The sequence below is a fragment of the Pristiophorus japonicus genome, chromosome 7, assembly GCF_044704955.1.
Source record: "Pristiophorus japonicus isolate sPriJap1 chromosome 7, sPriJap1.hap1, whole genome shotgun sequence".
Classification (NCBI taxonomy): domain Eukaryota; kingdom Metazoa; phylum Chordata; class Chondrichthyes; family Pristiophoridae; genus Pristiophorus; species Pristiophorus japonicus.
Window position 1 is genome coordinate 172,064,226 of NC_091983.1, and position 12,874 is coordinate 172,077,099.

Here is a 12,874-nt window from a genome sequence, read left to right on the forward strand (position 1 = left end):
TACTCGGTAAAATAATGGGACTAAAGGGGGACAAGTTCCCTGGACCTGATGGCCTGCATCCCAGGTTCTTAAAACAAGTGGCTGCAGAGATAGTGGCCCCAAGTTTCCACATGCGGCAAAACAGGCACCCCTCCGAGCTGGGCGCCCGTTTTTCGCGCCGAAAACGGCGCCTGAAAAAAAACGCGCTATTCTCGAGCGCTTTGCAGCTCGATGTGTACTTGGTGCGGTGCCCAGGGGGCGGAGCCTACCACTCGCGCCAATTTTGTAAGTGGGAGGGGGCGTGTACCATTTAAATGAGTTTTTTTCGTGCCGGCAACCCTGCGCGTGCGCGTTGGAGCGTTCGCGCACGCGCAGTGTGAAGGAAACATTGGCACTCGGCCATTTTTGTAGTTCTTTGTAGCTGTTCAATTTTTAACATTTTTTAATAAAACCACATTGCCCTTCCATGATCAGCACTGAGGCTTCTTGCAGCAGTGAGAAGGCTGCAGGAAGCCTCAAAAGTTGAGGCAGCCGTTTCCCGACGGGCCCAACCGACGGCCGGGGGGCCTCCCCCCCCTGCCATCGGGAATGGCTGCCTCAACTTCTGAGGCTTCCTGCAGCCTTCTCACTGCCTCCCCCCCCGCTGCCTCCCCCCCACCCTCCCTCCGTCGGGAATGGCTGCCTCCTCCCTGCCTCCCCCCCGCTACCGTCGGTCAGGCCCTGACTGCCTCCCCCCCCCCGCTGTCGTCGGGAACGGCTACTGCCGTCGGTTGGGCCCTTACTGCCTCCGTCCCCCCCTGCCGTTGGGAACGGCTGCTGCCGTCGGTCGGGCCCTCACTGCCTCCCCCCCGCTGCCGTCGGGAACGGCTGCCTCAACTTGTGAGGCTTCCTGCAGCCTTCTCCCTGCCTGAAGCCCTTTCACACAGGTAGGAACATGGTTTTTTTAATCTTTTTTTTGCTTGTAAATTTTTATTCAGGTTGGAATTATTTGTATAATATTTGTATAAGTATAACTAAGGATTTATTGTAGAATTTAATGACTTCCCTTTCCCCCCCTCCCCCCCCCCCCCACCTCATTCCGGATGCCTAATTTGTAACCTGCGCCTGATTTTTTAATGTGTAGACAAGGTTTTTTCAGGCCTACAAAAATCTTCATTTGCTCCATTCTAAGTTAGTTTGGAGTACGTTTTCACTGTGGAAACTTTCAAATCAGGCGTCAGTGGCCGGACACGCCCCCTTTTGAAAAAAAAATTCTGTTCCAAAGTGAAACTGTTCTACCTGACTAGAACTGCAGAAAACTTAAATGTGGAGAATTGAGATTTCTAAGATACTCCGTTCTCCACCAGTTGCTCCTAAAAATCAGGAGCAAATCATGTGGAAACTTGAGGCCAGTGGATGCATTGGTTGTAATCTACCAAAGTTCCTTGGATTCTGGAGAGGTCCCAGCAGATTGGAAAACTGCAAATGTAACACCCCTATGTAAAAAAGGATGCAGACAGAAAGCAGGAAACTATTGACTGGTTAGCCTAACATCTGTCATTGGGAAAATGTTGGAGTCCATTATTAAGGGGGCAGTAGCAGGACATTTGAAAAAGCATAACACAGTCAAGCAGAGTCAACATGGTTTTATGAAAGGGAAATTATGTTTGACAAATTGGCTGTAGTTCTTTGACGACGTAACGAGCAGGGTGGATAAAGAGGAACCAGTGGGTATGGTATATTTAGATTTCCAGAAGGCATTCAATAAGGTACCACATAAAACGTTACTGCATAAGACAAAAGCTCACAGGGTTGGGAGTAATATATTAGCATCGATAGTGGACTGACTAACTAACAGAAAACAGAGAGTTGGGATGAATGGGTCATTTTCCGGTTGGCAAACAGTAGCTAGTGGGGTGCCACAAGGATTGGCGCTGGGGCCTCAACTATTTACAATCTATATTAATGACTTGGATGAAGAGACCGAGTGTAATGTAGCCAAGTTTGCTGATGATACAAAGATGGGTGGGAAAGCAAGTTGCGAGGAGGACACAAAGAATCTGCAAAGGGATATAGACAGGCTAAGTGAGTGGGCAAATATTTGGCAATGGAGTATAATGTGGGAAAGTGTGAGGTTATCCACTTTGGCAGGAAAAATAAAAAATCAAATTATTATTTAAATGGAGAGAGATTACAAAATGCTGCAAGTCAGAGGGATCTGGGGGGTTCTTGTGCATGAAACACAAAAAGTTAGTATGCAGGTACAGCAAGTAATCAGGAAGGCAAATGGAATGTTGACATTTATTGGAAGGGGGATGGAGTATAAAAGCAGGGAAGTCCTGCTACAACTGTACAGGGTATTGATGAGACCACACCTAGAGTACTGTGCACAGTTTTGGTTTCCTTATTTAAGTAGGGATATACTTGCATTGGAGGCAGTTCAGAGAAGGTTCACTAGTTTAATTCCTGAGATGAAGGGGTTGACTTATGAAGAAAGGTTAGGCAGGTTGGCCTATACTCATTGGACTTTAGAAGAATGAGAGGTGATCTTATTGAAACATATAATATACTGAGGGGGCTCGACAAGGTAGATTCAGAGAGGATGTTTCCACTCGGGGAATCTAGAACTAGTGGGCATAATTTAAGAATAAGGAGTCGCCCATTTAGAACAGAGATGAGAAGGAATTTCTTCTCTCAGAGGGTCGTAAATCTGTGGAATTCTCTGCCCTAGAGGACTGTGGAGGCTGGGTCATTGAACATATTTAAGGTGGAGATAGACAGATTTTTGAGCGATAAGGGAGTAAAGGGTTATGGGGAGTGGGCAGGGAAGTGGATCTGAGTCCATGATCAGGTCAGCCATTATCTTATAGAATGGCGGAGCAGGCTCAAGAGGCTGAATGGCCCACTCCTGCTCCTATTTCTTATGTTCTTATGTTAGAAGGAAGCCAATTGGCCCATCGTGCTCTTTGGTCGAGCTATCCAATTAAGAGCCCCCTCTTTAAGGGGCACTCCAGCGGCGGATGTCTGCCAGCCTTGTGACCCGCGGGGCGCAAAAGGATCAGCGTGGGGCGATGAGGGGTCGGGGCGCACGGTGATGACGTTAATCGCAGAGCACACTGCTGCCGGGACAGTGGCCCCCCAAACCTCCAGGGAAATTTCCCTGGGGGCGACCCCTCCCCTGGGCGAAAACGTCATTGCGCACCAATAGTACCGCCCTGGAGATACTAACGGTGCTATAAAAAGAGGCAATTTAGGTCCCCTAGTGTGAGGGATCTGAATTATGGGGAAAGACTGGAGAAACCTAGGCTATTCATCCGTGCAAGGAGGCATCTGAGAGGTGATCTTATAGAGATGCATAAATTAGTATTTCAAAAGTACTTCAATAAATATATTGTCGGAATGGGTCAAGGGGTTACTTTAGATCTGCTAAGTGAGTTCAACAACAATACAACTCAATTTATACAGCGCCTGTAACATAGAATAATTTCCCAAAGCACTTCCCAGGAGTGTAATCAGACACATATTGATGAATAGCCAATGAAGGAAATATTAGGAGGGTTGACTAAAAGCTTGATCAAAAAGTGGGATTTAAGGACGGTCTTAAAGAGGGTTTTAAGTAGGAGAAGAGAGAGGTGAAGAGGCAGCGAGGTCTCGGGAGTAAATTCCACAGCATAGAGCCTAGATAGTCAAAGGCTCGGCCTCCAATTATGGGGCGAAGGGAGCGAGGGCTGAACAAGAGGTCACAGTTGGAGAAATGCAGAATTTCTGACTTAGCTCTCTGCTGGCAGAAATTCCTTCCCAACATGTTTGCTGAAGCAGTTTACCAATGTCAAAGTGCTGGATCACTTAATCGTAGAATAATCCTTATCTCCTTGCTAAAAATTGTGTATGTGTTTGCATATCTGTTTAAGTATATTTTCAGCAACCTTTGGTGACATATATTTTAATTTCTTGCATAATCCCAGAAATATTACAGGAAGGATATGGACATACAAAAAATTGAAGAGAGGGAAAAAGGAAGAAAGAAATTCTGACACTTAATTGTGAAATAAGTTAGAAAATACAAGGCAGAGTAACCTGTACAATTCAAAATCATTCAGATTTGTACAATGAGGAGTCTTGTCAACACCCCATGAATTAAGCCAAAATCTGATGCACGAGGTTCTGTCACTGCCGGTACGTATAGTGTTAGGAGCTTAATTTGAAGGGTGAACAGAACGTCTCAGCCATAGATAATGCCATTTCTCTTTAACTCTGAGCTTCTTTGTTGGTTGCATCCTGATGACATTGCAGGATTCCTTCAATTTTATCTTTGTAAAAGAATAGTTTTGTAGCCTGTTTTTTTTTATTAAGGAAGGGCATTTAGACGAATCCAGCCTTGATGTGCAAATCACATGAATCCGATTTATCTCAGAACGGACCGGAGGGTTTCTTAGGCCACCGAGCAAGTTGATCAGATGTATTCCTCCACTAGACCACCAGAGAAGCACTTTTGACAGATCCTGCGCTACATCTAGTCAAAGAACTCAGAAACGGTCCTCCCACAACAAGCATCATAGGCAGTCCCTCGAAATCGAGGAAGACTTGCTTCCACTCTATAAGTGAGTTCTCAGGTGACTGAACAGTCCAATACGGGAATTACAGTCTCTGTCACAGGTGGGGCAGACAGTCGTTGGAGGAAAGGGTGGGTGGGGAGTCTGGTTTGCCGCACGCTCTTTCCGCTGCCTGCGCTTGATTTCTGCATGCTCTCAGTGACAAGACTCGAGGTGCTCAGCGCCCTCCCGGATGCTCTTCCTCCACTTAGGACGGTCTTTGGCCATGGACTCCCAGGTGTCGGTGGGGATGTTGCATTTTATCAAGGAAGCAAACAATGTGGCCTGCCCAACGGAGCTGGTCGAGTGTGGTCAGTGATTCGATGCTGGGGATGTTGACCTGATCGAGGACGCTAACGTTGGTGCGTCTGTCCTCCTAGGAGATTTGCAACAAGCAAACAAGGGATTCGTACACAGTCCTTCACTAGATCACTGGAGGAATTCAGAAAACCCTCCCCATCAGATTGTTGCAGAGGTCAAACACAGCCTCTTCTTCCAGCACTGTTATGAGTGGAATGTAAACATGTCTTCAGGCCTCCAAATGAACCTTTACCACAACACAGAAAATAGTATCATATCATGGGATCATACGACACAGGGGGTCATTCAGCCCATCATGCCTGTGCCAGCTCTTTGAAAGAACTGTCCAATTAGTCCCACACCCCTGCTCTTTCCAATGACATTGCAATTTTTTACCTTCAAGTATATATCCAATTCAGCTGGCAATTTGTGTCAGTCATGGCTCAGTGGGTAGCACTCTCCCCTCTGAGTCAGAACATTGAAGGTTCAAGTCTCACTTCAGAGACTTGAGGACAAAAATTTAGGCTGACACTCCAATGCCGTGCTGAGGGAGGGCTGTACTGTCAGAGGTGCTGTGGGGAGCGGGCAGGGAAGTGGACCTGAGTCCATGATCGGATCAGCCATGATCATGTTAAATGGCGGAACAGGCTCGAGGGGCCGTATGGCCTACTTCTGCTCCTATTTCTTATGTTCTTTCGAATGAGATGTTCAACCCCGTCTGCTCATGGACGTAAAAGATCCCATGGCACTATTTCGAAGAAGAGCAGGGGAGTTATCCCTGGTGCCTGGCCAATATTTATCCCTCAATCAACATAACAAAAACAGATTATCTGATCATTATAATATTGCTGTTTGTGGAAGCTTGCTGTGTGCAAATTAGCTGCCGCGGTTCCTACATTACAACAGTGACTACACTCCATAAGTACTTCATTGGCTGTAAAGTGCTTTGGAACGTCTGGTGTTCGTTAATGGCGCTATATAAATCCAAGTCGTTTTTTTTCTTTTCAACTCCCATTTGAAAGTTATCATTGAATCTGCTTCCACCGTCCTTGCAAGCAGTACATCCCAGATCATAACAACTCGCTGCGTGAAAAAAATTCTCCTCATGGTACCACTGGTTCTTTTGTCAATTATCTTAAATCTGCGTCCTCTGGTTACTGACCCTCCTGCCAGTGGAAACAGTTTCTCCCGATCTATTCTATCAAAACCCCTCATCATTTTGAACACCTCTATTAGTTCTCCCCTTAACCTTCTCTACTAGGAGAGCAATCCCAGCATCTCTCGTCTCTCCACATAATTAAAGTGGCTCATCCCTGCTACCATTCTGATAAATCTCCTCTGCACCCTCTCCAAAGCCTTGACATCCTTCCTAAAGTGTGGTGCCCACGATTAGACACAACGGGCCCAAATTTCCGATGCTGGTGAAAACGGCGCACTTCTGTGATTTAAGTAACCTGTCTGGGGAAAAAAAGTGCGCCTAAATCTTACCGGGGAATTCTTCGGTCGTCCTGGAGCATGGCGTGGCGCAGCAAAGTCTCCCTGGGGCGGAGCAAGTCAATCGCAGCCAGCAGGGGGGGGGGGGGGGATAGGGATCAGCGTTCTTCTGAGTGCCGGCAGCGTTGCGCGTGCGCGCATGCCCAATGGCTCAGCAGGGCGTTTTTCCATGGGAGTGTTTTTCTTTTGAAAATGATGGCTACTCCTTTTGTGGAAGCATCCTTTCACTGGTGAATGCATTTTCACTGGTTTCTGTGCATACAGTGTAGTATTGAGTTTTGCAGTATTGTTTTTCCCCCAGTCTGTCTTTGAATGGTGTGGGGACCGGGGATCGATGGGGGAAAAGCATGGGAAGGGATGGAGGAGCGTGGGTTGGGGGACACTCGAAATGATCAGAGGGCCAGGGGAGAGAGCAGGGGTGCCTATACCAATTGGGGGGCCGGAGGAGCGAGGGTCCAGGGTTAAGAATGATCGGAGGGCCGGAGGAGAGAGCAGGGGTGCCTATACCAATTGGGGGGCCGGAGGAGTGAGGGTCCAGGGTTAAGAATGATCGGAGGGCCGGAGGAGAGAGCAGGGGTGCCTATACCAATTGGGGGGCCGGAGGAGCGAGGGTCCAGGGTTACTGCATATTACAGTAATCATTTGTTCAGCTCCATCCAGCCTCCCACCTTCCCCCGCGTTCAGCCTCCGTTCAGCCTCCCCCCCTCCTGTTCAGCCCCTCCCCCCCTCCCTCCTCCCCCGCCATCCCCTCTCCCCCACCCCCCACCCCTCACAGTCAAAAACAGAAAGACAAGAAAGTGATACACTGACAGAGACAGAGAGAGAGACACTGACAGAGACACGAGAGAGGCTGACAGAAACACGTTCCCTTCACATAAAGGTAGGACTTCTATTTGTTATTGATTGGTTGCTTATTACTTTGGTCTTGGTGCTTTTGGTGCAGGGTTCCTTCTATTTTTTATGAATTAATTGCTTATTACTTTTTGTGCTTTGTTTAGTGCTTAGTGCTTTAAATGTACTTTGCTTCTTTAATGTTGTTGTGAAGGTGTTTAGTGCTTTGGAAAATCCTCTAACTTCCCTCCCCTCCCCCCTCCCAGTTGTGATGTTAATGTGTCCCACTCCTCTCCCCCCTCCCGCATCTTTGGCTGTGCCTGCACTAAACTTAACCCTGGGTAAGGTTTTTCAGAATTTATAAAAGTGGATACTTACTCCATTCTAAGTTAGTTTGGAATAAGTTTTCGCTGCCGGAACTTGCAAAACAGACCTAAGTGGCTGGACGCAACCCCTTTTGAAAAAAAATACCTGAACTAAAACGAACCTAAACTAACTCACTAGAACTGGAGCAAACTAAGTGCCGAGAATTCCGATTTCTAAGATATTCCAAACTAAATTACCGAAACTTGGGCCCATAACTCTAGCTGAAGCCTAACCAGTGATTTATATGAATTAGCATAACAATGTTGCTTTTGCACTCGCTGTCTCTATTTTTAAGCCAAAGGTCCCTTATGTGTGCAGAAGGCAGATTTTTCCCAGGGTGTCATTTAAAAAAAAAAGAATAGGGTATTTTTTTAAATCCAAATTTGGTCAAATCTTTTTCTTCAGCTATCCAAATTTTGACATATTTGGTTCAGTTTTGATTCAACACATACCCCCTAATATCAGATGCAAAACTAACTGTTTTTTTAAATACAGTAATGATAGATTATTCCATGTGTAAATTACCACATCATCTTTAATTTCTTTACTTTAACCAGCATGTGGAAAACGGGCCGTAGTGGATCGGGCACCTGTTTTACACACTGCCAATTTTCATTTGTGGGATGATGTGAAATGCTAGGTTGAGACTAAGGAACAGGCACGACACATTAAAGTGTCAGTCAAATTTAATTCACCCTAACACTGCAGTTTGTTTCACTCTGGTAATAGTCTGCGGTGTGTGCCTTCTTTTTTTTTATTCGTTCCGGGATGTGGGCAAAGCCAGCATTTATTGCCTATCCCTAATTGCCCTTGAGAAGGTGGTGGCGAGCCGCCTTCTTGAACCGCTGCAGTCCTTGTGGTGAAGGTACTCCCACAGTAATGTTAGAGAGGAAGTTCCAGGATTTAGACTCAGTGATTGAACAAACGGCAATATATTTCCAAGTCAGGATGGTGCGTAACTTGGAGGGGAACTTGCAGGTGATGGTGTTTCTATGCATCTGCTGCCCTTGTCCTTCTAGGCGGTAGAAGTTGCGGGTTTGGGAGGTGCTGCCGAAGAAGCCGTGGTGAGTTGCTGCAGTGCATCTTATAGATGGTACACATTGCAGCCATGGTGTGCCAGTGGTGGAGGGAGAGAATGTTGAAGGTGGTGGATGGGGTGCTAATCAAGTAGGCTGCTTTGTCCTGGATGGTGTTGAGCTTCTTGAGTGTTATTGGAGCTGCACTCATCCAGGCAAGTGGAGAGTATTCTATCACACTTTTGACTTGTACCTTGTAGATGGTGGAAAGGCTTTGGGGAGTCTTCTATTTCCTATGTATGCCATAAGTGTTCCCTGAGTGAAAGGAGGAAGTCAAGTGGATGGCTACTGCGAGTTAGTGCCTGGCTCTAGGGATGGAGGTGGTTCAGTAGCCCATTATACTGATCACTAGATGGCTGTGCAACTACAGGCACAAAATGGTATTGCTGCATCGGTGGCCTGGCCATCTAGAGTTATTTGAGCAGGGCTCATAAGTGATACAGATTTGGCTTTGCCCTGAGAGAGATCTCCATCATCCGTGCTGGCTTCTGTCACTATTCTGTTGTTGTGAACTCCCTCAGTATGGCCAGAGATCTGCATGGGAGCAATTGGAAGAAATTAGGTTGTTGAAGCTCCACATTGTTACTTTCTCATTCTGATTCCCCAACATGCGGGACCCGTACATGAACAGCTGGCTAAGTGATATCTAGATTGGAACCATCGTCTCAAGAGCCCAAGTCAGAGCGTTTGTTGTGGGAGCTATGCCTAAGCTTAGATTCTCTGCCAAGGGTGGGTTCCACTGGAGTGGTCATACTCTCCATGCTGGTCTGCAGTTACAGTCAGGCAATCTTGCAGCACTGAACAGATGTGTGTTATGGACCTTTTCACAGATCCCTCCAAATTGTGTAGGCTGCCTGTTATACTTTCAAACAACTATGTGAACTGCTGATGCAGACCTCTCAAACTACACTTGTAGGTGGGACTTGTGAAATCCAAACTCCTCGATTTAGCTGCTGAAGAAATCCTCGAGTTGAGCTTCTGGCCAGGAAGCTGCTCCTCCAATTCCAGATGCACTTGCTCCTCCTCACTCATGCTCTGGGCTTCACGAAGTGCTCGCTCCTGCAATTTACTAACAGACTCTGCACGAGATTGCCACTGGAGGAAAGGATGATGCGGGATACTGTGAAATGTTTCGATGAATATTTGACTCTGCCACTTTTGTCATGCAAATAATTACTTTTATTTTTCACCTAAATAACTGGGGACATATTGTTCTAACTACATGAGCGTATCATTTCTGTAATGATATATAACTTCTTCAGATCACATCAAATGTCTTGATGGTTCCAGTGACTTTTCCAATTCACAAACATATTTGTTTCCTAGCTTCTTGATCAGATGTCACTGCTGTCATTAGGCACAGTAATACCAATCTTTTCCTCATTGATCTTCAGGCAGTCGCTCAGTCCTACACATTCTGCTTTATTTGTAAAGATATTGATTTAAATTTATTTTGCTCTTTTGTTGATATTTGATGCTTCATTTGTAGTTTGGGGTGTACTTTGATGTAAGCAGCATAATCAAGGTGAGGAATCTTCTTCCATCTACACACTTTATTACTGGAATTGATGGGCAACTCCATGAGTGCATTTGTGGATCCAACCATGATGCTGGGTGTGATGGGCGATGTCGCAGCTTCCATTGTGTCTGAGTGCTGCATTGGCAAGCTCAGACTGCTGCCATTGGGGCTGTGTTTACGAGTGCAGAAAGGGGCTTGTCGGGTCGCATAGCAGTCCAGCAATCTGTCCTCCAACACATGGCGAGGAATACTGAGGTGCCATCCCAGGGGAGTGTCAGTGGGTCTGTGAAGCATGAAGCTGCTGCCCTCTCTCAGGATGACAGCATTCGTCCTCCCACCACTGCCACTCCACCAGTGCCATTGCAGTTGCCTGTCAGCCAGCAAGCCCAGACTGCTGCCATGCCGAGTTGATGCAGTGTACAGCTGCACCTTCTAGGCCCAGAGCTGCTTGAGGTCATCTTGCAAGGCCATCTGCAATCTCCCCCATTTAAAGTCAGCAGCCTTCCACCAGCCATGGTGCAGCTACTGGGGTAGCACTGCGTAGGGGTACTAGGGCAGGCAAACAAACACGAAAGACAGAACACTAAGGGTGATTAGTTGACTTTGATATGTAAGATTCTTAATAATCATTTATAAGTTATTTTTGGAATGTTTGTTTTGTGGTGTCTTTCATTTCAGCTTTGTGCCCAAGAGGACGCTGTGATGTTCCATGACAGAGTGATGGTAAGGTGGGGAACTGTTGAGCAATGGGGATCTGGGGTTTCATTCATTTGAACCAGAAACTGATGATGCGTTCACGGACAACCCGCCCAGAACTGGGGAGTTGCTGCCTGCCTCTTCCCTTCCTCTTCCTCCTGCTGAGGTAGTCGCGGAATCAGTGGCGGCAAGGGCCCTCACGATGACCACGTTGTGGAGGATGCAGCAGACCACCACGAAATGGGACACCCACTGCGGCATGTACTGGAGGGCTCCTCCTGAGTGGTCAAGGCAGCGGAACCATTGCTTGAGCAGTCCGATGATCTGCTTGATGACATTTCTCGGGCACAATGGCTGTCATTATTTGATTGGTGGCCATGAGTGGTGGGCTTGTGGAAGGATGTTATCAGCCAGGTGTAGAGTGAATAGCCGTTGTCTCCGAGCAGCAACCCTTGGGTTTGACATAGTGATTGGAAGATTGCTGGCATAGCAGACTGGTGCAGGGCGAAGACATCATGACTGGTGCCAGGATCCCAATCATTCATCATCATCATGTGCTGGGTGTTGTCAAACACCAACTGTATATTGAGAGAGTGGTAGCCTTTGCAGTTATGTAACATCTCAGGATTGATATGCGGTGCCCGGAAAGTCACATGTTGGTTGTAATTTACCAAAATTCCCTGGATTCTGGGGAGGTCCTAGCAGATTGGAAAACTGCAAATGTAATGCCCCTATTTAAAAAAGGAGGCAGACAAAAAACAGGAAACTATAGACCAGTTAGCCTAAAATCTGTGGTTGGGAAAATGTTGAAGTCCATTATTAAAGAAGCAGTAGCAGAACATTTGGAAAAGCAAAATTCAGTCAGGCAGAGTCAGCATGGATTTATGAAGGGGAAGTTATGTATGACAAATTTTCTGGAATTGTTTGAGGATGTAATAGCATGGATAGAGGATTGGCTAATGAACAAAAAACAGAGAGTCGGGATAAATGGGTCATTCTCTGGTTGGCAATCAGTAACCAATGGGGTGCCGCAGGGATCAGTGTTGGGACCCCAACTATTTACAATCTATATTAACGATATGGAGGAAGGGACCGAGTGTAAGGTAGCCAAGTTTGCTGACAATACAAAGATGGGAGGAAAAGCAATGTGTGAGGAGGACACAAAAAATCTGCAAAAAGATATAGACAGGCTAAGTGAGTGGGCAAAAATTTGGCAGATGGAGTATAATGTTGGAAAGTGTGAGGTCATGCACTTTGGCAGAAAAAAATCAAAGAGCAAGTTATTATTTAAATGGAGAAAGATTGCAAATTGCTGCAGTAAAGCGGGACTTGAGGGTACTTGTGTATGAAACACAAAAGGTTAGTATGCAGGTACAACAAGTGATCAGGAAGGCCAATGGAATCTTGGCCTTTATTGCAAAGGGGATGGAGTATAAAAGCAGGGAAGTCTTGCTCCAGTTGTACAGTTATTGGTGAGGCTACACCTGGAATACTGCATACAGTTTTGGTTTCCATATTTACAAAAGGATATAATTGCTTTGGAGGTTCACAAGGTTGATTCCAGAGATGAGGGGGTTGACTTATAAGGAAAGGTTGAGCAAGTTGGGCCTCTACTCATTGGAATTCAGAAGAGTGAAAGGTGATCTTATCGAAACGTATAAGATTATGAGGGGGCTTGACAAAGTGGATGCAGAGAGGATGTTTCCACTGATAGGGGAAACTAGAACTAGAGGGCATAATCTTAGAATAAGGGGCCACCCATTTAAAACTGAGATGAGGAGAAATTTCTTCTCCCAGAGGGTTGTGAATCTGTGGAATTTGCTGCCTCAGAGAGCTGTGGAAGCTCGGACATTGAATAAATTTGACAGAAATAGACAGTTTCTTAAACGATAAGGGAATAAGAGGTTATGGAGAGCGGGCAGGGAAGTGGACCTAAGTCTATGATCGGATCAGCCATGATCGTATTAAATGGTAGAGCAGGCTCGAGGGGCCGTATGGCCTACTCCTGCTCCTATTTATGTTCTTATGTTCTTATGTGTACA